Source organism: Penaeus vannamei, chromosome 18 (assembly GCF_042767895.1).
Source record: "Penaeus vannamei isolate JL-2024 chromosome 18, ASM4276789v1, whole genome shotgun sequence".
Classification (NCBI taxonomy): Eukaryota; Metazoa; Arthropoda; class Malacostraca; order Decapoda; family Penaeidae; genus Penaeus; species Penaeus vannamei.
Window position 1 is genome coordinate 2,345,266 of NC_091566.1, and position 22,500 is coordinate 2,367,765.

Genomic DNA, 22,500 nt, shown 5'->3' on the forward strand with positions numbered 1-22,500 from the left:
CTTTGTGGGCGCATCTGGTGTCACATTAGGCCGCTGCACCTTTTTGCCGGGACAAGGTATGTGATGGAGGGTTTCGCCGGGAGCCCGTCGGAGCACGGAAGCGCCGACGGGGACAGGGGACGCGAGCAGGGGGTGAGGCACGGAAGGATGATGTCACATGATTTAAAGAGGCAGATGGAGGGACGGGGCTCCCCTGATACGAAGGTCTTCAACCAAGAAGAAAGAAAACAGCAAGCTCAGCCATTCGGCAGAGCGAAACGTAAGGGCCGCGGAGTGGGTTGAATTGAGAATGTTCAGCAATGGCACGACAAAAGCAGGTCATGCTCGGAAAGCATTGAATTATTGAGGAGGAAAGGCACGTGCCGCTTCCAGGGGTCGCACAGCCAGGTAACATGACCAGCGCGAAGGACCTGCCAGGTGATATTAAGAGGCGCCGAGGCCAGTTAGTACGGACAAATGAGAGTAGGAGTTTTTAAAGGCGCGTGTCCCTCGGAGACTGTAGGTAGAGCCTCCGTCCCTGCATCTGGCAGGTAAGCCTCGTCAGACGGGCGTCGCTGTCGCCGTCTCGTGGAGGAGACAGACTCTCGCTGCCCCTGCCGCTCTGCCAAGGCTAGGTAGGCGGGGGGGAGGGGGGGTGTCCGGCGTTATCCAAGTTGCACAAGAAAAGCTCCCTCGTGGGAACGGCGTTATCCTCCACGGCGCGGAGCTTAATGTGCCCCGGTCCTGCCGGTCTTCCAGGCTCCTCTACCTCTTCCGAGGATCACCTTCAGGACCAAGTTTATGCAACATTTGCAAATAGATTTTAAAGTTTGGAAGTCTGGTGGACGGAGGCCCGGCCCCGTTTCATTTTGAATCGCTGCGGAATTCTTTCAGCGCTTGAATTGCGGCGGAAATTAGGATTCAGAGTATCTGTTGCTCTTTGGAAATTAGGCCCTCCTCTTTGCCTGTGACAGAAATGCATATATATGTATGTGTGTGTGTGTGTGTGTGTTATATATATATATATATATATATATATATATATATATATATATATATATATATATATATATATATATATATATATATATATTCTAGATATGTATGTATGTATGTGTGTATGTATGTATGCATGCAGTTGTGTTGGATTGGGAATAGATTCTTTATGTATGTGTGCATGGGCGCGCGCGCGTGCGGGCTTGTTTTATGGCTGTGTACGTGGCCATGCTTATACATTTTTATGGGTATGCCTGCAGAGATTAATGTGCGAACATGTTGTATGTGTCAGCTGCTTGAAAAATGGGGACAAAGGGTGAAGTACTTTTGCCACCTTAGGAAAGAGATAGAAGGCGAGCGCCGGCTGGTTCCCGGGCCCATGGCATCGATTTTGAGCCATGGGAAAAAAAGGGTGTAATTGAAAGGTCGATCGCGAAAACAATTTAATAAGCGTCTTCGCCCCGAAAGAGGAGAGCATGAAGAAGTGTTATGAGGCCGTTGCTGATCGATACAGAGCAAGGGCTGCCCGGCGGACCAGGTATCTCTCCCCGCCGCCGCCTCCTTATTGAACCCGCGTTATTTCTCGGGAGAACATGCGTAAGGAAGGAATATTAAGCGCGAGGGGGATTTTGTCTCGCGGGGGAACGGGGGAACGAGGGCTCGGGAGGGGGTGGGGGGTTGGGAACGGACTCCGGCGGGTTGCAGTGTGGGTGGGAAGTTCAGTAGGGCTTTGTCTTGATTTTATTCCTGCTGTACGGCTGTTTTATCGGGTTCTGTTAGAGGTTGCTTGTTTTCGTACGAGGGAAGAAGAGAGGAACCTTTATTCCCATTTCTTCCTCTTTGGGATGGATCCTCTGAACCGACGTGGACGCAACGGCGCTGAATTATACAGCGTTGGTGGCGGTTCGGCCGAAGGCGAGCGGAACCCTCCTCGGGAGTTGCACAGCCTCCCATTTATTCCATTCATTATTGATTGGTAACAAATAGTACCATTCCCCACGCACACGGAGCCGAACTGGAGTTGTTATAAAAACGAGTCAGTTATTTCCTTTCCGTTTAAGTCCCCAGTTATCGGCGTCTTCCACTTCCCTTCCCCCGCCGCCGCCGCCCCCAGCCGCCCCGAGGCCTAAAGCGAACCGTCTCGCTCCTTCCTTCCTTCCTGGAGGAGGCGCGTAAGCCTACACCGGGGCATTCCCGTTGTACGCTCTGCTTGAAGGGCCTCTCTCGGTCTCTCCGTTCTGCTCAAATTTATTAACGTCCGTCTCCTGTTCCTCCTTCGTCGGCCACCCTCCTTTCTTTCCGTAAAAGGTTGGTTCTTTCTCTTGATGTCGCTCTGGATGTGACTTGCATTTCTGCTGCGACTCTCTCTTTCTCTTTTCTCTTTTTCTTTTTTCTCTTCTCTCTTCTCTCTTCTCTCTTCTCTCTTCTCTCTTCTCTCGCCTCTGCCTCTGCCTCTGCCTCTGCCTCTGCCTCTGCCTCTGCCTCTGCCTCTGCCTCTGCCTCTGCCTCTGTCTCTGTCTCTGTCTCTGTCTGTCTCTCTCTCCCACTCTCTCTCTCTCTCTCTCTCTCTCTCTCTCTCTCTCTCTCTCTCTCTCTCTCTCTCTCTCTCTCTCTCTCTCTCTCTCTCTCTCTCTCTCTCTTATATATTTATCTTTTCATATCTATCTATCCGTCCATCTATCTATCTATCCATCCATCTATCTGTATCCATCGCTCCATCCTCCCATCCTCCTTCCCTTCCCTGCCGTCGCGACACCCCCCGCCCCCTCTCCCCCGCCATTCCATCTCGCCTCGGAGTATTCCCCCATATTTTCCCCTTAGCGCCCCCCCCCCCCCCGCGCCCTGCTTGGCGAGTCGCCCATCAACCACCTGTTGGCATTATACCCCTTTCGCCGTAGCAGCTCTCCCCTCTCTCGGCCAATTTCACACTTTTTCGAGGGGAATAAGCCCTGTACCTTCCGTCATTTGAGCAGCTGTCCCCGCGCATCACCGTCGCCATGCTTCAACTTCAAAGTGTGTTTTGCGTCGGTCTGACTGCACTTAAAATGTTAGCGCTTGTTAGAGCATACGTGCGTTCGTATTTGTTAAGCTTTTGCGCTTTTTTTTTTCTTTCTTTTTTCTTACTGTTTACGTTTTCTTATTTTTGTTTACGTTTTTTTTTTTTAGGTATATCTGTTGCTATAGGTAAGGCGGATTTTTTTTCCTTTTTTTTCTTTTTTTACTATAGGGAAGGCTCTTTTTTTTCTTTTTCTTTTTCCTTTTCTTTTTTTTACGACGAAGGAGCGAGTCAGACAAGAGGGACAGAGGGGGAGGGAGTTTTACGGCGAGGGAAGGGGAGGAAGGGAAAAGGAGAAGCATGCTGTTCTGAGGCAAGAGGGAGCAGCAGAACTGTAAATGGGGTGGCTTTTAAACAGGTGTAAAGAGTTTATGGGGAAGGAATAAGGGGATCGGGTTATAAAGATGGGGAGAGAGAAAGAGAGAGAGGGGGGGGGGGCAGAGGGAGGAGGAAGGGAGAGAGAGAGGATGAAAGAGAGATTGAGAGAGAGAGAGAATGAAAGAGAGAGAGGCGAGGGATGGGGGGAGAAAGAGAGAGAGAGATTGAAAAGATTTAGTTTTAATTATATTTGTTACAATGAGAGTGAGAGAGAGAGAGAGAGAGGGGGGAGAGGAGAGAAAGAGAGAGGGGAAAGAAAGAGAGAGAGAGGGGAAAAAGAGAAAGAGAGAGAGAGGGGAAAGAGAGAAAGAGAGAGGGGGGGAAAGAGAGAAGGGAGAGAGGAGAAAGAGAGAGAAAAAGGGAGAGAGAGAGAGAGAGATGAAAGGGGGATTAGAGGGAACAAGGAAGGAGATATTAGAAAAATAAAGTGAGATAGAAAGGGGAGTAGGATGGATGTAAGAGAAAGGACAAAGGAGAAAGGGTGAAGATTCAGGGAGAGAGTGGAGCGGGGGAGAGAGAGAGAGAGAGAGAGAGAGAGAGAGAGAGAGAGAGAGAGAGAGAGAGAGAGAGAGAGACAGAGAGAGAGAGAGAGAGAGAGAGAGAGAGAGAGAGAGAGAGAGAGAGAGAAGTGGCACAAAGCGGCGCCAATAAAAGAGTGATAACGCGGTCTGATAAGGTGCCTTGATAACAAGAACAAGGAAACCGCTTCTCGCCCGAGCTACAGCTACAGCCGCCACCTGATGCCGTCCTGGAGGCGGGGGCGGGCGGAGAGGAGAGAAAGAGCGCTGACGGGAGTGAAAAGAGGATGCTGACGAAAAGAGGCGGAATAAAAGCAGGAGGGAAAGAAATTGGACAGGATATGAACAAGATGAAACATATTTCGGAGAGTGCGAGACAGGAAGAGAAGAAATGGAGAGAGGAGACGCGGCGAAGCAAAAAGGTCGAGGGAACGGAACGTGTCTTTATGAGAGGATGGCGCGACCTGTAAGGAGAGAAGCTTAAGGATGTGAAATGGACGCGTGTGGGTTTGATGTGTGAGGGGAACGCAGAAAAGGTGAGCTTGTTTTTAGGTCAAAGGATACGGAGGGATAAGGTTGGACGGCGACGGAAAATGTCAGAACAAAGGAAGGGGAGAAGAAAAAATAGCAGGGGCCGCTGAGGCGTTCGCACGGAGGAGCATTTTCCTCTTTCTTTCCTGCGAGGGAAGGTCGCAATTAATAAACGCATCGCAGGACTCCCGGGATTGTAGTAGATAGAGGACGCGCGGGGAAACGGCGTAGGCCAGGGGGAAGGAGGCCTCGCGGGGCCGCCCTGTGCAATAACCTCGCAGCCCCGTCTCGCAGCGTCGTCGCCGCGTCGCAGGAGATTAAAATCCGCTCCGAGATTGAGCCGTAACGGACGTCGAGGCGGCCGCTGTTTGCTCTCCTCGGCATTCAGGTCCTGCCACGCGGGGATCCGAGGCAAACGCTGCAGCGCCGCCCCGGACGGAGGATTCGCTGGCATGTTTGCTCGCACTTTGTCAATATGTTTATCGCATAGTGTAGTTCGTTCTATTGGGCTAACGTAAGGAAAACATTCTTGCGAGATTACATTAAACGCACTTTCTTGCATTTACGTTTGTATTTCATCAGCGCAGGTGGACACAGCCCTCACGACGCTGTACGTAGCTGGCGGCTGTTGGCGGAAAACTTGGCAGATCGGCGTCTAAAATCAGTCAGGTTGTTTTCAGCTTATCATTCCGACGGGTTTAATTTTGGCAAGAGGAGCTCGGTTGTTTTATTAAAGCCCGGACGTGTGTGCCCTTCCTCTCGCACACTTGACGCGGCCGTGTGTTTGTGCGACTGCAGAGGCGATCGAAGGTCAGCGAGCGGAAGGGAAGGCTGTTGAGATAAGCCGGAACATTGTCTACAGGCCAAGGCTGATCTGCCAGGCGATACCGGACTTCAGCCGTTTCTCGAATTGCCTCTCCGTGTCGCCATCTTTTCTCGGCAGTGCCTTGCCCCGCTTCCCCCCCCCCTCCCCCCCCTCAAATATATTGGGATGCTTTATATCGGTCCTTCGTGGGACGTGCTCAGCAGGGGAAGTGCCTCCAGGATGGAGATTGGAGCTGGGGGAAGGGGGGTAAACAGGGGGGAGGGGGCGGGCTTCATCATAAAACTTGTGTATTCTCATGGGCTCGCCCTAGCTCGCCTATGCATGTTGTACTCTGCGCACACACACACACACACACACACACACACACACACACACACACACACACACACACACACACACACACACACACACACACACACACACACACACACACACACACACGCGCACACACAAGCACATATAGTTACAAAAATAAGTCCATTCCCACCAACTGCACGTGCAGACTGCGTGCTGTGACCATCCTGAGTCGTGCACGAGCGTGGGAGACTGTAAAGTGGACCTTTAATTAGTTGTCCGTGAGCCTCGTTGCGCTATCATAATGCTGCCGCTCTCAGAGCCTGATAAATAGCAGCATAAGAGGGAGTGAAGTAGACTGATGCCGGAGGAAGAGGAGGAAGAAGAGGAAGAGGAGGAGAAGGAGAAGGAGAGGATGGATAATAATAAGAAGAAGGAAAGGAAGAAAAAGAAAAGAAAAAATGCTTGGCCACTCTCGAGGAAGTGTTCGTTGCAGTTCAGACATTAATACGAGACATTATGAAATATTGGGCTTCTGTGTGCAGTATGGGTGTGCATCACCATGCGTTGCACAAGAAAGATGTCTGCATAATTTGTGTTGATTTTCTCTTTCTTTTCCCGCCGTAGCTTCGCGCGTCTTTATCCAGACCGCTCCCATTGGAGTTAATCCCGGCAGATAGAAACGCCCCGTTATGCTCCCTGGAAGAATTAGTTTGCTCGCTGGGAGGATCAAACTGTTCCCGTTTAATCTGTATTTTGGCTCCGCACAGACACTCCGCTTATACCCTAATGTGCGGGGCATCCAAACACAGGATTTGGCCTCCATATAGGGCTCCTGTTATGGACCCCGCGCGCTAAGTACCCTTTGGACCCTTGCGATGCGCCCATTCCTGCCGCCCGAAGTCCATCCTCCTCAGCCGCGTGCCGTCTGCTCCCTCGGCCACGCTGTCTGGGGTCTCCTCTCGCGCGCCTCGTCTGCGCCTCCAGCCGCGGCCATTTCAGATCTCGTTCTCGTCCGGTTCAATGACTCTGGCTTAAGTCTCGACATTCTGCTGGACTTTCTTCTCCTATTTTTACTATTGCAGTGTGTGCGCGTCTTGTGCACAATGGCCGGCGATTGTGCGGGGTTGATAGCTGCAGGAATCATCACCAGCATCACCGTCGCCGAGTGCGTCACCACCTACGCCGCCTCCACCGTAACGCCGCCAGAAATCACATACGCACATCGATATCTGATCCTCCGGAAGCGGAATGAGGTCGAGGAATGCGCCGACCGTATCCACTTGTGTCCGAGCATTGTCGAGTTGTATCCGAGCGATGATTGGCGTCGGGTTACGAGGAGGTATGATTGGATGGGTGGAGAGTGCGCTGGCGGCAGAGCGCAAAGGGTATAGACGCCTGTATTCAAGAGAAAAAGTGGAGTGTGGATACTGGCAGGATAGTGGAATCCGTGGAGTAGAGAAGGCGTGGATCAATGTGGAGCAGCTGTTTCTTTCGGGCATCGAGGCGTGCACTCTCCAGCGCTCTCGCCGCCCAACCGACACTCTTCTGCCACGTCTGTCAGCTTGCACCTTCGCCCTCTGTCCTCGTGCGCCCGGCCCTCGCCCCTGCCTCCCCTGCTCATGATTACAGCTCGCATGGCTGCTCTCAGGCACGCCCGGAAAACAGCTCCGGCTTAGGTTCAGGGGCGAGGATAAGCTCATTTCCTCGAGTCATGACATTTAGCCGTCTGCCCTGGAAAAAGCTGTTCACGAAACCCTCTGAAATTAACGGACACGGGTGTGACGTGGACGGCCGCGGGCGCTGTAACTCTAATTTCTGCGACAGCTTCCATCGCAGCCGCCCGCCGCCCTGCTAGACTCAGCCCGTTTACTCCATCACACCGTGCTTCCCCGCGTCATTCCCCCGGCCCCCTTTTCGCGCCTGCCTCTGCCCCAGCCCCCGCCGTGTTGACTGCCGAAGCCCGTTTCTTTACGCCGCGCAACACTAGCATTTGGCGGTCTGTCTCCTCGCCCTGTTGGAGACGGGGCGGGGGCGCGTGATCCCGGGGAGCTGAGGTGGGCGTGCGAGGTGTCGTGGAAGACGTGACGAGTCAGGGGCGCGAGCACGAAGGAAGGGAGACGGGGGAAAAGGAGGATGTCTCAGAAGATGAATATAAAGTACGAAGATAAAAGCGGGGCGAGTCGGGGCAACAATGTATTAAGAGCTAAAGAGCGAAAGATAAGAACTGCAGGAAAAGGGGAAAAAAGAGGACCTGTCAAGGATAGCGGAGTGAGGATGAAGCTTAGAGGAAAGCGGGCGAGGAGGCTTCACTCGGTTTAATGATGTTGGGGCGAATGAACGACAAAAATGAAGCCGAGAGGAGGGAAGTGCAGTCCATGGGGCTCGGGAATCGCAAACTTACTAAAAACAATAGGAACTTCATTGAATAAAGTCAGAGTACAAAAGTTGCACTACTGACTCGATAGATAAGTGAAATAGACTGTCGGGAATCAAAGAGAATAAAAGGTTAAGGACATGAGCAAAAAGAGCAAATTAAGAGGAGAACTGGGGGGAGGTGGAAGAAGAAAGAATGGAAGAAAAGGAAGAATATGAAGAAGAGGGGGAGAACGAGGGGGAGGAGGAAGAGGAAGAGGAGGAGGAGGAAGAGGGGGAGGAGGGGAAGGAGGGGGAGGAGGCGGCGGCGGAGGAAGGAGCAGGGCCGCAGGGGAGAGTGTGAGGGCGCCAGGTAGAAGAAATGAGGCGTTACAGACAACGGCGGCGGAGGGCGCCCGGCACATCCTTTCCCGGCGGCCTTCGTCATTTAACTCATCCCGGTATTGGCTATTGGAAACCGTTTGTGGCCGCAGCTTTCAATCCCATGCAGCCCGCGTTATGTGTAACACAGTGATATACCACGGGCGATGCAGAGGGGGGGGATTACTGCCATAAATAGATTGATTCCCTCCGTACAAAATATTTGGGTATTTATTGTTCACGGTAATGAAGTTGGAGAGCGGCACCGAACGCCCCCGAATGCTTTTGTTTCCGGGATTCGACGGAATAAAAAGCTGATGAGGCCATTCATCACTGACGTTGTTGTGGGAATTCGGTAAAACATGTTAACTCACGTTTTTCGATGCGTTTATTGTGGGGCGCTGGAGCCAGGTCGCCCTCCCGGAGCCCTCGGTTGGGGAAGGCTGACTTTGGCGTGCTTGCAGCGTTTCCCGGGGCAACAGAGGGCTATATTTTAAGCTGGTCACGGTATCATGCTGGTAAAGGGAGGTGATTATTGCCCTCTTTTAGCTAATGGAAAGATGACGGGGATGAATCGCTCAGGCAGGACGCTTTTCGTGTGTTGGATTATTTATCCGTTTATTTATTTACCTGTTTTAAGTTTTTCGGGTATTTTTGCGGCGGTGAAAATGGATGTCGAGCGCGGGTGCCACGTGGCTCTCCGCTTTTGACTTTTGTCCGATGCCTCTGTTATTTTTCCATTACACTGGTGTTTAGTTTTGCGCGCGCTCATTTGGCGGAGAGGATGGAGCCAATACTTGATTTTTTGAAGTATTCGCGGTGCCTTGACTCATTAGACTTGGTGAAACAGAGAAATAAGGAAAATAAAGAGCAACTGGCGCGGGGGGGGGGGGGGAGGCCCAGCGTCCGGAATGTCGGCGGAGTGTGTGCAGGCGACACATCCGTCACGTGACAGGCAGGGTCCGCGCAGCCGTCAGCGCGGTGCACGGACCAGCGGGGAAGCCCGGGAGTCTCCCTCCTGCTGAGGCGGCTCTGTCCCGGAGGCGCCGAGGCTGCGTCGCTCCCGTCCTCCTCGGGCCGTCACCCGGCTCCCCGGGTCGAGGCCGTCCCGCCGCTGAGTTACGAGTCGCGCGCCCCGATAAAGTTTCAATAAAGATGAGGTTCCAGCTTCAGCGAGCTTCCCTCCAGCGACCGGGCGAAAATGAAATTTCGTGAAGAATATTAACGTTATAAAATTATGACTATGATCTCGTCTTTAAATTTTCATCGCAGCTAGTTATACGAGGCGCCTAAACTTTTCTTATCGTGTGATTAACTGGATTTTTCTTCCTCATTTTATTTTCCCCCCGTTTTTGGTGTATTTGGAGGCGGTCTTCGATAATACGAAGGCAGTCTCGCCAGGGGACGGCGGCTGGTTGGAGGGAGGAAATGCCCGCGCTGCTGAATATTCACTCCGCATTCTTATCATCTTGGGCGATTTTCGGGGGAAGGCCGGCGGGATGGACTGCCTTTGGGCCCGCGACGCATTCCGGACAGATGCCTTTGTAGGAGGAAATTGTCGTATGCATGATCGTCCCGTGCGGCCTCTGCGCAGCGGCCTTCGGATCCGCAAGAAAGAGTGCCGTGGCCATCGTGACGCGAGGCCTCCGCGGAATATATTCCCTCCTTCACCTTTTTCTAGAGATTCGAGTCCACACGAGACAGGTGAGTGACGTGGGGTCAGGGGAGGTCAAGTGGGGAATGACGTCAGTCGCTTTTTGCTTCCCGCTGTCGCAGGCGGAGGCGCGGACGGGCGAGTCCAATGCCTTCGATGGAGAGCAAGAGGAAAGGGCTGAGGAGAGGATAAAAGTAGTAGGTATTGAATGTTTTGTCATTAGGAATGCGCTTCATTATGAAAAATGTGGTATTTTTTCAGAATACCAATGGGTACCAATGGACTCCTTTCATTCCCTACTATCTCAAAATGCCTCGGAAACCCCCATTAGGGTAATGCTGTGCCGGCTGTAACCCTTAAGGGACGTCAGTCAGGTTACCTTCGCTCGAGGAGTGACCGCGGGGGCGCGCTGTCTCCCACGTTGGGCGGCTTCTGTCGTGGTCGTCGTCGGCTGGAGGGGCGTACGTAGGCGGGGTCGAAGGACGGGGCGAAGGATCAAAGGCGGGGGCGGTTCTCCCGAAGACTGATGCGTTAAATTGCTCCAAACCAAAGGAAGAGGCAATCACGGAGATGCGGTGACTCCTCTTTCTTTTTTTTCTGTTGGAAAGCAAAGAGATGGGGGAGAGGGATAATATGGGAGGCGGTTCCTTTGTTTTCCTTTGTTTTTCTTTCTCTTTCTCTTTCTCTTTCTCAATCTCTCTCTCTCTCTCTCTCTCTCTCTCTCTCTCTCTCTCTCTCTCTCTCTCTCTCCCTCTTTCTCTTTCTCTTTCTCTCTCTCTCTCTCTCTCTCTCTCTCTCTACTCACCCACTCTCTTACTCTCTCTCTCTCACTCTCACCTCACTCTCACTCTCTCTCTCTCTCTCTCTCTCTCTCTCTCTCTCTCTCACTGACTCTCACTGACTCTCTCTTCCTCTTACTCACCCACTCACTCACTCTCTTACTCTCTCTCATACCTTCCCTCTCTCCCTTCCTTCCTCCCACTCCCTCATTTCAGTACTTTATTCTTGTGCCTTTTGATGCATGCTCTCATCTGCGTATTGGAAAGTGAGGGGCGTATGCCGTAGCTTGGCGAACTATAATTGAACAACAAGGACTTTATTAGTATTCCAAATTGCGTAATATCAGTCGGATATTTATGGCCCAAATAGTGCTTGAATGATTATGCCGATCATTAAAGTATATATATTGGCACAGTAATAATTTCCCCGTAAAAGCTCCACGTTACGGTATATTAGACAGCGGATCGACATTATGCATCTCATTAACGATTGATCCCAGGTGAGCTGGCGAGGCCATAGAGGTCATTGTCCCTTGTCATTACGCAGGTGTCCCCGAGTAAGCTTCTGGCGGCTCGGATTATGTAAAAAATTAGCTTCATTATTACGCATGGCGCGAGTTGATTAATCGTCCTCGGCTTTGGTATTCGTCCCCCCCCCCCTCCCTGCTTTCCCTCTCTTTCTCCCCCCTCCGACCCCCTTTCTCCTCTTCCTACTCCCTTTCCCTCCTCCTCCTTTCAATCAACTTCTCCCTCTCCCTATCCCTCTCGCTCTCCCTTTCTCTCCAACCCACTCCCTCCGCCCCCTCCTCCTCTCCTCCTCACCCCCTCTCCCTCCTCATCTCCTCCTCTCCCTCCTCATCTCCCCCTTTCCCATACCTCTCCATCCCCCCACCCCCACCCCCCCCCGCCGTGACCTGCCCCTGATTGCCCTCGTTTGCCGGCCTCGTCTTTCCCGTAATTCGGCGTCCCTTCCCCTCGGTGTCCGTCGGGTCGTGTTTTCCGGTCCTGGTCGCGCGTCGCCAGCGGGCCGGGACGTTGAGAGGACCGTCCGTCGTCCCGGTCTCCTCTCCGTGTCGCTCGGTCTCGAAATCTGTCCGTTCTTGTGCCGTTCGTCGCTTCGGTCTGGCGCTCGGTCTCGTAATCCGTCCGTTCTTGTGCCGTTCGTCGCTTCGGTCTGGCGCTCGGTCTCGTAATCCGTCCGTTCTTGTGCCGTTCGTCGCTTCGGTCCGGCGTTCGGGAGGCTCGGTCGCGCTTGGGGTTCGCGGCGTCGGTTTTCCTGCTTCTAAGTCCCCCTTTTCTCCCGTCACAAGATGGTCATTTCGCCGCTGCTTTTCAGTCAGGTTCTTGTTTCCGTATTGTGTTTTCCGTTCGTCGTCCCTCCTTCTTCCTCCTTCGCTCGCTCCTCCATCTCTTCATCATTTCTTTCGCCCTCCTTCTCTTCCTTCTCACCCTCACTCCTTCTCTCTCTCCCTCTCCCTCTCTTCTTCTTTTCCCCCTCCTCCTCCTACTCTTGATCCTCCTCCTCCTCCTCTGCCTCATCATCATCATCATCATCATATTCCTCCTCTTACTCCTCCTCCTCATCATCATCATCGTCATCATATTCCTCTTCTTACTCATCATCATCATCATCATATTCCTCCTCTTACTCCTCCTCCTCACTCCTCATCATCATCATCATATTCTTCCTCCTACTCCTCCCTCCTCTTACCCCCTTCCCCGTCCCCATGTTCTCCCCCTCTCCAATATCTTCACGCCTTTCTTCCCTCGCGGATCTTTCCCTCTTTTGCCGAACACAAGAACATTCCGCCTCCGAGATAACTTTCATTCTCCCTTCCCATTCCCCCACCCCGGTCTCCTCGCTCCTCCCCCTCCTCCTCCCCCTCCTCCACCATTCTTCTGGTATTGATGCTCTCCCTCCCTCCCTCTCCCCTCCTCTCCTCTTTCCCTCTCCCTCCTCTCCTCTCCCCACGCTCATTCGTCTCCCCTCTCTCTCCTTCTCCTTTCCTCTCCCCACGCTCATTCGTCTCCCTCCTCTCCCCCTCTCCCTCTCTCCCTCCTCCTCTTCCCTCCCTCCTACTCTTCCCTTCCTCCTCCCTCCTCTTTCTCCTCCCTCCTCCTCTTCCCTCCCTTCTCCTCTTCCCTCCCTTCTCCTCTTCCCTCCCTCCTCCTCCTCTCCTCCTCTTTCTCCCTCGTCCTCCTCCTCCTCCTCTTTCTCCCTGGTCAAATCCTCGTCTTCATCCTCCTCCTCCTCCTCTTCCTCTTTCTCCCTAGTCAAATCCTCCTCCTCCTCCCCCTCCTCTTTCTCCCTCCTCCTCTTCCCTCCCTCCTCCTCTTCCCTCCCTCCCTCCCTCCTCCTCCTCCTCCTCCTCCTCCTCCTCCTCCTCCTCTTCCTCCTTCTCCTCCTCCTCCTCCCTTTCCTCTTCCTCCTTCTCCTCCTCTTCCTCTTCCTCCTCTCCCCCGCACCGGCATTACATTATTATAGGCCTCACTTACACGCTGGCGAAGAGGGCGATTGGCGGCCCGGCAGAGAGCGGGGATCAGGTGTTGCTTCATAACCCCCCAAGCCTCCAGCGCCTTCTTCGTCCCTCCGTCTCCTCTTCTCCTCTTTCCCCCTTCCGCCCTCTCCCGCCCTCTCCCGCCCTCTCCCGCCACGCCGCGCCCTCGTTTCATTCATGTTTGGTCGGGCGCTGCGGCCATTCATGCGAGAATTCCGTGGCGGCGATCGGGTGGGAATTTTTACTATCAGTGCTCGATAAAAAGCTCTCAGGATGCTACGGTGCTAATGACGTATCAGCCGTGGTCGATTCGGGGCTGTAATTGAGGAATATGATTATTGTCATTGATTTTATAATGTTTGTTATCAGGGTTTATAGCTTTTATTGTCTCTGTGTAACAAAAAAACGGGATTATCATTTTTCTAATTAGTTTTGATGTGTTCTTATAATATGTTTTTTCTTCCATCAAAAATGTTAGCTGAAGAAGCGTAAAAAATGATAATATAAATAGGAAAACGTAATTGCTTCACTATAAGATAACCAAACATCGATTAGAGGATAATCTTTCTGTGCGTCTATGTAATCACGAGCCCCGGGAGCAGCAGAACTTCTTTCGTGAATAAGAAGTGTATGCCGCTGCCTGTAAGAGAATTGCGCCGCGGAGGAAGATATATTGCCGGTAACGTGGTCAGAATCTCTTTTCCTGTGAGCAATAATTGTGATGTGTTCTTGGGCGGAGAACGCGCAGTGTTTATGTTGGGCGTGCGGGCGGCAGGTGGCGTGTGGAGCTGCCGCTATCCATCACCCACGCCAGCGTTGCCACATGCAGGAGGACTGGGGTTTCCATGCCGTTGGGTCACGCCGTGTGGACCTCCTTCGGCGTCCGATGGGGAAGCGGGCGTGGAGGACACGGAGATGCCTCTTGAGTTCTTTTCCGATCCGGTCCAGACTGATTAGGAGATATGGCCGCGGCGTCGACGGCGTTGGTAACCGCGCGCCCTCCCCGCTCTCGCCAGAAAAGCTTGCGAGGGTTTACAGGTAAAGGGACTAATGGCTAAAGTTGCGAGAACAAATGAAGTTGCAAAACCGCGTCGAGTCTCCACCAGCTCTTCCTTCTTGTCAGCCATCGCTAGCTTCCAAGCGAAATAACTTGGCCGGGACCTTGTTTATGGGCCCTTGCTTGTACCTTGGCCAGCGCCAGGTAGGAACGCGAAGACCCAACAAATGCTGGCTCACCGAGAATGAGATTAGGATCAAGTTTTAAAACCTGGCTGTTTGTGAGGCTCCGCTTCGAAGGATTCTCGCGCCATTTCGACTTCTAGATTTACGGGACCATTTTTAGGCCGCGTTCCTTGTAATAGATACACCTGCGCTTGGCAGATTTGCAGTGCGGATACATACATGCGCTCACACGTCTATTTAGCATTGGTGCGCAATAACGGCGATATTGAAAGGTCGAGGAGGATGCATAGTTGGGCAGCGGTCGCGGGCGCAGTCATCAATACCCGGGTCGAGTTCAGATGGTCTTGGCCGAAGCAGGGCGATGCCGGATAAATTGGGCGGCCGTTTGAGCGATGGGAAATTGTGTATCCGGCCGGCGCGTAGGTAGGGCAGGGGAGCAGCCTCGTTTTTGGTCGGTTACGTGCAAATTACGTCGCGCAGTTATGGGTTGGCTGTGTGTGCCGGCGTGATTGGTTCCGTTGGGGAGCAAGTTGGTTCGCCTGGCTGCTCCTGGTTCCAGCGGGGTCTGGTTGTTCCATGGCTCCCCCCCCCCCTGTCCGGGTTCGTGCCTGTAAATGGTTGGTTGTTCCTATTGCATTTTAAGGGCGAAAGTTTGTTGGGATAGAGCTAGTTTGGATGGTTTTTTTTTAGTAAAGCTGTAGCTGGAAAAAAAAAAATGTTTTCAGAAATACGATTTTCCCCGCAGGTTCGTTTTAAGTTTGAAACATTTTCAAGTGATGCAAGAAACACGTTCAATTGCTTCTTGTTTTCTTTCTTTCTTTTCGAAGAGGAATGGTTATGTCGAAGAGTGTGGTGTGTATGCGAACCGCCGCACATGCAGTCCACAACCCTCATAAAACGCGAGTGCAAACAAACACCACGCACACATAAGCGCTCGCACTCAACGCACAGAAACACACGCGCGCGCGTGCACACGCACACACACGCACACACACACACACACACACACACACATACACACACACACACACACACACACACACACACACACACACACACACACACACACACACACACACACACACACACACACACACACACACACACACACACACTTGCAAAAGCACCAGCACCCGAAATATCAACAAAGAGATCCCAATTTTATACATTTGATTTTTCTCGTAAAAAGACGAAACAACGCTCACTTGTTCCTGTTCGAAGGTCAGCGGCGGCGCCCAGAGCGAGGCAACGGACCGCGCGCCCTGGATGGAAGTGACGCCCGGGCTGCGGGCTGCGGGCGTGGGCGACGAAGGGGCGGCCTGGGTGATGCGCTGGGTAAGAGGCGGCGGGTGGGCGGCACGGAGACGCGTCTGAGTAGACGTCGGAGGCATGGTTACGGAATGGGGGGAGGGGGGGGGGGAGGGGGGATAGGGGTGGGAGAAGGGGGAGGATAGGGGCGGGGGAAGGTGGAAGATAGGGGCGGTGGAAGGGGGAGGATAGGGGCGAAGGGGGGGAAGGGGGAGGATAGGGGCGGGGGTGGGGGTGCAGGAGGGCCACTGGTGGCTACGGCGGACTTCGGCGTGCATCGGGGAGGGAGTTCGACGCTAATGGCCGAGTCATTCGAGTCCTCCGCTGGTTGGCCAGTGTCGGCGGGATGGCTTCTCTACGTGAAGATTTTGCGCGTTGCACGGTTGCATTCGCGATATATGAATAAGTAGATAAGTAGATATTGATATTGTCCGTGTCACTTGGACGGGAACTAGTGCTTAGTTATATTTGTAGATTCTACATGCAGGTGGAGGTGGAATTTACATTTTCTGTTCTGGTCAATATCAGTCATGATTTAGGTCTGAGGAAAGGTATGGAAGGGGAAGATGTTGACCTATAATGATATTATGTGCGATCGCTTTCTTAGGTGTGATTTCGACCTTCATCTGCGTGACCTTTCAGGCGATCTTCTCGGGAAGGTCAGGCTGTGCATTTCGCTGCCAAAGCTCGACCTTTCAACTCGAGTCACATTTCACAACCATTCACTGCAGCTGCATCTGTGTAAACTCTGTGAAGCTGAAATTTCGGAACGGAAACGTATGTGTTATACAGTTTTAGTGCACTGTTCTACCCCTCCTTTCCCCATGGACGTCTAAGTGTAACTTCCCCCGCGGCAATTTCTTACAAAGTCCTTTTGTGAATTCCCTTCCTCCAGGACCTCGTCTTTAAATATCAAAAGCGAGAAGAGATGGAGCTGGTCTCCTTCCCCACTACCCCCCCCCTCCCCCCGCCTTCCCCCTCGCCGTCCCGTGAGTGAAGCTGAAGTAGGGCTTGCCTTCCTCCTGCGAGAGCGTGTGTGTAATCAATAAACAAGACTGACGTAAAGGGCAAAATATTACTACCTGTTATAGGGGAAACTGGTCGAGGTGGTGTCCACGAGATGCGGCGAGGAGCGTGGCGTGCGCGCGCCTCGCCTCGCCTCCGCTCGCGCCCACGCGGGACGAACAGCCGGCGTCAAATCAACACTTTTTCCCCTCTTTTGTACACGAGGGGTGGGGGGGGGAGGCAAGGGGCCCTCGGGCGAGAGCCAATCTTGAATGCGTAATCAAAGGTTCGGCTCTGTTTTTGAGAGTAATGGTCAGCTCGATTTCTGAGACTGGTCAGAGGAGGGCGGGGGAGGAAATCGGTTCCGTTCTGTATTTCGTTTTCCTTCCTCCCCCGAGTCCCCCCCCCCCACCCCGATGAAACGCCAGGTTGCATTGCCTAATGCGACGGAAGAGGAAATGTGTGCCATTGCCTCTGACGGGCTGGACTCTGTCTCTATCGGCGAGGCAATGCCGACAATGAAAGGGATAAGCGGTTTCAGATTATTTTAATAGACGGCATAAAGTCGAGAGCGATTTCCGGCACGAGCGGAGCCGGACGGACCGAGTTGCCTCGTGTCTGTGACGAGGCAGACGTCTTACACATTTCATAAAATCGGAAATCAGGTTTAAATCCATAGCAGTAGACCCTGAACCGCTTTCCGATTTCTCGGAAGCCGAAAGCCAGGCACGCAATCGGATGTATGCGAAGTCACGTTCGGTATGTACGTCTGTGCGTGGGTGCGGGTGCTCGCTCTCGCTCTCGCTCTCGCTCTCGCTCTCGCTCTCGCTCTCGCTCTCGCTCTCGCTCTCTCTCTCTCTCTCTCTCTCTCTCTCTCTCTCTCTCTCTCTCTCGCTCTCGCTCTCGCTCTCTCTCTCTCTCTCTCTCTCTCTCTCTCTCTCTCTCTCTCTCTCTCTCTCTCTCCCTCTCACTCTCACTCTCACTCTCACTCTCACTCTCACTCTCACTCTCACTCTCACTCTCACTCTCACTCTCACTCTCACTCTCACTCTCACTCTCACTCTCACTCTCTCGCTCTCTCATTCTCTCTCTCGCTCTCTCATTCTCTCTCTCGCTCTCTCATTCTCTCTCTCGCTCTCTCATTCTCTCTCTCGCTCTCTCATTCTCTCTCTCGCTCTCTCATTCTCTCTCTCGCTCTCTCATTCTCTCTCTCGCTCTCTCTCATACACACACACACACACACACTTACATATATATATATATATATATATATATATATATATATATATATATATATATATGTGTGTGTGTGTGTGTGTGTGTGTGTGTGTGTGTGTGTGTGTGTGTGTGTGTGTGTGTGTGTGTGTGTGTGTACACGCACACATACACACAATGTGTTGTGTGTTTATTTATATATGCAGACATATATATGTATATGTGTACATATATGTATGTATATATAATTAACACACACCCAGTATGTATATACAGGCGTATAAGCGAGTGCCAGCGCCCTTGGTCAGTCCCCGTCTGTTTTCTCCTCCGCGTGTCTCCTGTGGCATTCACACCGGACGCAATAACGCCAACCTCAGACCCAAAACACATGCGTGCAGGTGGAATTGCAAGCGAACCTTCGAATAAAACAATGCAAGCGTCTCGGCAGACTGGAGTTGCCAGACAGTATATCACAGGCTGGAGTGTCAATCAATGGCTGCGGTTGGAGGCTGGCTGTCCCACTCTCGGCGCGGCGTGCGATGCTCCGCTTGTCCTGCGAGGCGGCCTGCACTGCCCGAGGCTGCCTGTCCTCCTCTGCGATGCCGCGCTGGGTGGCCCCTGGGGTAGGGCGGCTCATCTGTTTGGTTGTAGGTCGTGTCGTCCGAATTGTTCCGTGTCAGGGTTGCGGCAGTGTTTTCAGAGAAATATATTTTGCGTTTTTAGGTATGCAGATCAGGTTTTTGAAAATGTAAATATTGGTTACGCCCCTTTGGTAAGCCTGCATTTTAGAATATAATTTCGCTATGGTCCCGACCCTTGTATTGCTTTCCCCTCACATGAATAGAGCTTACGAGGCCGAGGGCTTGGGACGCTTAGGGGCGGAAGGATCCCGTGGCAGGAATAACAGCTGTATACAGGTGGAGGGAGCGGGTCGCGGGAAGGGAGCGGGCGCCTGCGGTTGGTGGCGAACACACGGCTGGGAGAGGGAAGGAGGGGAGGGAGGGGGAAGAAAGGGGGAAATGGGAGAGAGAGAGAAAGAGAGGCAGAGGCAGAGACTGTGACTAGCTCAGTGAGACAAACCTATACATGAATGAGGAAAAGGAAGAGGTAGTCACGGAGTTTGTAGCTTATGCAGCGTGTGGATGATGGTGTTTGTTTAGATGAGGCAGAGGGAGTGTCGGTAGCAGCCAGGTGACAGACTTTGTTAGCGGGTTAATAGAGCAGAATCCCCCCCCCCCCCCTGCTGGTTTCCCAGTTCCGGGCGTGCGGGCGGCATGCGTCCCAGGCGGACCCGGGAAGAAGGGCGCAAGTTTTCCCCAGGGATGTATTAGACGCGTTATTGAGGTTCTTGTCCGTGGCGGCGGCACTGGGAGGAACTCGGTAAATATCACGAGTCGCAGCCACGAGATATTTCCGCGTACAGCTCTCGGTAGTTTTGTGTTTGTCTAGAAACAATAAATGGCCCCGAATGCGCTGTGGTAAATACTAGGCTCGGATGTCGTTTCTCCTTGTAATGGCGGTACTGGTTGTGTGGCAGTCGTTCAGAGGATGCGCAAATATGACCTCCATTCCCCCGGTTTAAGAGCCGTTACGCCCTTTGGTTCAGCGCAGCGCGTTCTGTCGTTCACCTTCAACACCGACGTCGGGGCGATGTCGCAGCCAGGCTCGGCCTCAGAACGAGACGTGGTTTGCGCCGCCGTCTGGACTTCACGGCCTCCTGGGCTGTCTCGGGCTTAGTCCTCCGCCGCTGCTTCCCACAGGCGCCTCCTTTGGGATCAAGCGCGCCGAAGAAGGAGGTCTCGACGGCAAAATTGCGCAGCGCCAACGGACCTCCATTCTTTGCCACGCCGGCTTCGTCGTGACGCCAGCCCAAACAGTCCCGTCGCCCGTATGTCTGTCGGTAAAAGTCCTTTCCCTCCGAACGGCATTGGCTCGGAGTAACACCGGTGTCGCTGACAAGCAGGAGGGACAAGTGGGGATCAAGTGGTGGCTGCGGTGGCGTAGGAGCACCTGTCCCCGTCCGCTGGCCCCGAGTGGGATTAAGGACCCTCGGCTGATCAGGCGGCCCCGACGATGCCTGCGCGCGGTTCGTATGGGGGCGAGTTTGATGTCAGTGATTTCAGACAGTTTGTGTTACGGCTGTTGTATAGCCATGAAAAAACTGTTCTTGTTCGCTTTTGTAAATTGTAATTGCACAACTGATTTTTTTGTTCTTTTTACATTTGGGTACGTGCGAATATATCGTGAAAAAACCCGGTTGTGATTCCTTCTCTCCCGCCATTGATGTTCTCCAGCCTTCCCTCCTGTCTCATCCCCGGCCGTTGAGAATATAGCACCTTTTCAGAAGTCTTTCCGAGACATAAGCTTTCTTGCGGCGTGTGTCCTCGTCAACAGCGCCTCCGCAGCGTCTCCTCCCCGCTCTTGGGCCACTTAAGGCGTGTGTGCAGTATTCATTATTTCCCGTGTATGTTGTCTCTCTCGCGCAGCTCAACTGAAGAATAACTGGAGTATAATTTTGTTGCAGCGGTCTTTTGGAGAAAAGTGTGTGTGTGTGTGTATATATATGTGTGTTTGTGTGTGTATATATGTGCGTGTGTGTGTGTGTATGTTTATATGTGTGTGTGTGTGTGTGTGTGTGTATATATATGTGTGTTTGTGTGTGTGTATGTATGTGTGTTTGTGTGTGTGTATATGTGTGTTTGTGTGTGTGTATATATGTGTGTTTGTGTGTGTATATATATGTGTGTTTGTGTGTGTATATATATGTGTGTTTGTGTGTGTATATATATGTGTGTGTGTGTGTGTGTGTGTGTGTGTGTGTGTGTGCGTGCGTGCTCGTATATGTATGTATATGTATATATATGTATATATAAATACGTATATAAACATATACACACACATATATATATATATATATATGTATATATAAATACATATATAAACATATATACATATATAGATATATATATGTATGTATGTATGTATTTATGTATATATATACACATATATATGTGTGTGTGTGTCTGTCTGCAGGAATGCTTATATGTATATGTGCGCTTCTGTGTGTACTGAGCCACATAAACGTCGATGCCTCCTAAAGCCACGAATGGGAACGCCCGTCTCTGCGTCTGAAGCCATAGCAGCTGAACGGCCGTCGAATGAGAACCTATTAAAGCGGCGTCTTTGATGTCTGCTGAATGTGTTCTGGCTGAGGAGCTGGATCTGCCTGGCAAATAGTGAAATAGTTTTTTAAAAAGTCTATCATTTATCTGAGCGGCGATCGCTAATTGAGCGTCTGACATAGCTTCGTGTGCTAGTAGAGTGGTATTTTTGTAAACAGACAACAGGGAGTAGCAGTGTCGTATTAGCAGTGGGGAATCTCGAACTTGATTCACGACTTGTCACTTTATCATGTGTTTTATGGAGCAATGAAATAAAACTCTATGTGTATTGTCGAGTAGCTTTGTTTGGTATTCACTTAGCATTGCTCAGAGTCTGAAGGTAGGTCGTCATGCGAGCCCCAGTTCCTGTATCATTTGAATATAAATCTCATCAGGGAGACACCGGACAGATAGACACTACTTTACATGGAAACTCCATAAACGATAATGAGGCTATTTGAATGCGTTACATTTGCGTGCCATCTCACCTCAGCCTCTTCAGGCTCGGCTCACCTCGCGGCTCACCTCCCCGAGCGCCTCCCCCTGCCCCCGCTTCTGATTGCACTTCCTCACGATGCTATTGAAAGGGGAAATTTCTGGCATAAGATAGCTTAGCTTTTGCTAATGGGATCCGGCAGCGCTGAGTACTTTTCCATTTAGCCGTGACGGTTCCGCCTTCGCCCGGACATTGTGCTGGACTTCCCCGGAGAGGAGGTCGTACTTGTTTACGACACGGCGCCGCGACAGGCCTCGTCCAGCTGGGGACCATGACCTCTTTCACCGGCGGGTCCCTGGACGAATAAAAGGGCGACGGACTCAGAGCTCTTTGCATTCAGAAAGCCGCCCCCGAGCGCACCCCCAAAACGATTCAGCAGTGTGTATACCGACGTCTCTCGGGCACCCAGTAAATACCGAATCCAAGAGGGCGTGAGCATCAACCTGCAACAGATGCGCTTCGATGTCGTTTTGTGTCACTTATTCATGCAAACAAAAGGCTCACTGACGTTGACATAGGACGAACACGCCCGTCCGCGCTGTACCCTGTCTACAATTCCTTCTGAGGATTCCCTGCGACAGATCCAATCCCCGACTCGAGGGACTTTATGCGGGCCTTTCCGCCGAGCCCGGTTTGTCATCCGCGTTTCTCTCGGTCTTCACTTCGGTTACTTCCGGCCTCAGATCGATCTCTCTCGGTCCTCGGGCGATCTCTTTCTGCCACGTAATGTGATTAGTCCGCATCGGTTAGATTGCTGAAGCTCGACAGCGTCCGAGTCCGGTAACCTGCGTGCGGATGGCGGTATTCCGATATGTTGTGAAAGCTGCTTCGTCCGTGGAATCCTGCCTTAAAGGGCAAAACCGCCTCTCGCCTGGTTATCCGCTCTCC

General features: G+C 52.2%; 1 protein-coding gene across 17 annotated transcripts in view; it reads left to right on the forward strand.

Annotated features, from left to right (window-relative positions):
* Positions 1-22,500, forward strand: part of LOC113800342 (serine-rich adhesin for platelets) — a 631,319-nt gene that overhangs the window by 581,396 nt on the left and 27,423 nt on the right. The gene's annotated exons all lie outside the window — the stretch shown is intronic.